We start from the raw sequence: 3,119 nt of genomic DNA on the forward strand, positions 1-3,119 counted from the left end.
TACATGGAGGTGGAGCCGAGAGTTTCAAAGCCGGTGGTAATGGCACCCTTGATTAACCAGGCGTCTGGTCAGTAATGCAGTCCTGACAGGGTGCAGTGCAGAGGGGACAGTAATCAGCCTCAGAGCCGGCCATAGGCATAGGCAAACTAGGCAATTGCCTAGGGCATTTGATATGCCTAGGGGCATCAGCAGCTTCTGCTGATTAAAATGATATGCGGCATGCCTGTATTCTGTATGTAGCATTTCATATGCAGAAACAGCCACAGCCTCACACAGTATATAGGCATGCTGCATATCATTTTAATCAGCAGAAGCTGCTTGTGCATCCTAGCCACATAGCAATGCAAATAAGATGCATTTTCATAAAAAAAAGGTGCCCAACATTAGCATTGAGGCAAGATTTATGAGGACACATCTGTATCCAAGCAGAGGCAGAGGTCACAGTGTTAGTGGCAGTGTGAGTGCTGTGTGTGGGTGGGTTGGTTGTGCAGTAGTGTTCGGAATATGTGTAAGGAGCATTATGTGTGTCATGTAAAAATGCATTCATAATGTGCAACATATGTGTAAGGGGCACTATGTGTGTCATTATGTGTATAAGGGCATTAATAATGTGCGCCATATGTTTTACAGGGTACTACTGTATGTGTGTCATTATGCGTACAGGGGCACTAATAATGTGCGGCATATGTGTAAGGGGCATTACTCTGTGGCATTATGTGTACAAGGTGCTCTACTATGTGTTGTTGCGTATAGAAAGGGCACTACTGTGTCGTCTAATGTGAATAAAGAGCAATAGGCAGTGGTGTAATGTGAATAAGGAGCAATTCAGTGTGATGTAATGTGAATAAGGGGCTTTACTGTGAGGAGTAACGTTTATAAGGTAAAGTGATACTACTGTGGGATGTAATATGAATTATGGACACTATCGCATGATCAAATGTGAATAAAGTTGCAGTACTGTGTGGCGTAACTGGAATTGGGGTTACTATTGTGTGGCCATGCCCCTTGCCAGCAAAAGCACACCCCTTTTTGGGCTGTGTGACAAATGTGCGAACTGTTCCTATTTAAAATATAGGGGGTACAAACACCAAAATAAGGACTGCTATGGGTGAGGGGTGATGGTGCTGGGAAAGAGGTGTAAGGTCAGAGGCGGAGCCAGCGGTGGTGCTAGGGGGCACCAGCCAAAATCTTGCCTAGGGCATCATATTGGTTAGGGCCGGCTCTGATCAGCCTGCTCGGCGATCGCTGCATCAGGCATGTGAGATCAGGGTGCCAGACATTAGGGGGTGCCTGTGCGCACCAGGAACCCCCCCTGCGCACACCTATGCACTAGACACAACACACTAGCACAGATGGACCACACCCTTTATATTCTAATGTAGCCAATACACTTGTGAGATATCAGGTACAATCCTTCGATTTCAACCGCATCTGTGAGATAAATCGAAGGATTGCATGCAGATTTTAGGTACCATGTGACGCAATGCGCGGGCACGCTGGTCGAATGTCGCATCTCAAGATACTATGTGCTGCTCTTAATATTTATCGAATCGCAGTGCGATCACATGTGTTTTTTACCACTTTCGATTTATTACACTGCGATGTGTGATCTGTGAAGATAGGAGCCAACTTCCTGGCCACTCCTGTTCCACCCACTTCGCACATGACTGGAGAGGAGGATGGAAGCACGCTGCTGAGCTCCCAAACAGCGGACAAGGTAGGCAGGATACACCACTGGCCACCAATGACTATTATGATGTTTTACCACCACCGCCCACCATTATGCTTCTCTACCCATCATTATACTGGCCCACTGCCCAAAATGCTGCCCCACTGCAAGCCCCTGGCCACGCCATGTCCGCCATTATGCTGCCCCACTGCAAGCCACTGCCCACCATTATGCTGCTGCACCCACCATTATACTGGCCAACTGCCCAAAATGCTGCACCACTGCAAGCCCCTGTCCGCCATTATGCTGCCCCACTGCCCACCATTATGCTGCTGCACCCACCATTATACTGGCCCACTGCCCAAAATGCTGCACCACTGCAAGCCCCTGTCCGAACCATGTCCGCCATTATGCTGCCCCACTGCAAGCCACAGCCCACCATTATGCTGCTGCACCCACTATTATACTGGCCCACTGCCCAAAATGCTGCACCACTGCAAGCCCCTGTCCGCACCCTGTCCGCCATTATGCTGCCCCATTGCAAGCCACAGCTCACCATTATGCTGCTGCACCCTGCACACCAAAGTATTAGCACAACATATTTCGGATAACTCCCAGCAGTAACTAGAAAACAAATTTTATTTACCCACAATAATACAAGAAAACAAACTTTATTTAACCAGAATAATGGAACTTTTTTCATGTTTATTCATTTTCCTTTTTTGCATTCTGCAGATGTCCTATGAGAGCCGCAAATTTCTATTAGGCTTTATCAGCCTGTACCGTGAGGAGGAATGTCTGTGGCTGACGTCCTCACCAGACTACAGAAACAAACAGAAGAGCTATTTCTTTCCTTATCTCTTTGTATTTGTGCTGTTATTGCTCATTATGCATACGTACTGAAATGTCTTTGCTGTATTATAAAGTTAAAATCTTTCAATAAACTGTTCTTTAAAAAAAAAGAAACAAACAGAAGAGGGAGGATGCATATAACCGCCTGGTGGAGTACTCCAAGACCACCTTCTTTGGGGCATCGGTGGCCTGGGTCTGGAAGAAAATTGCGAATATACGGACAGTGTTCATAAAAGAGAACTGCAAGGTGGAGGAGTCAAAGAGGTCAAGGGCCGGTGCAGACAAGGTCTATGTGCCGCAGCTCTGGTATTACAAAGGAGTAACTAAACTTCCTCCTGGAGAAACGGTCAGCTAAGGAGTCCCTAGTGGTGATGGCAGAGTCCGAGGAGGGAAGTCTGGATGTGGAGGAGGCCGAAGGGGTAAGTTGCTTTAAATTTTTCTTAGCTGATATATTCCTCCCACCATGCCACAGCTCCTTCCCCATTGAAAAAGGCATTATATTTTTCACGGACCTCTTTTGCCCTTGCAGTGCCACGTAAGATAACTGCAGGCGGTCCCACCGAGGAAATCGGCACTTTCACCACTGGCTGGTTGGGGT

The sequence above is a fragment of the Pseudophryne corroboree genome, chromosome 3, assembly GCF_028390025.1.
Source record: "Pseudophryne corroboree isolate aPseCor3 chromosome 3, aPseCor3.hap2, whole genome shotgun sequence".
Lineage (NCBI taxonomy): Eukaryota > Metazoa > Chordata > Amphibia > Anura > Myobatrachidae > Pseudophryne > Pseudophryne corroboree.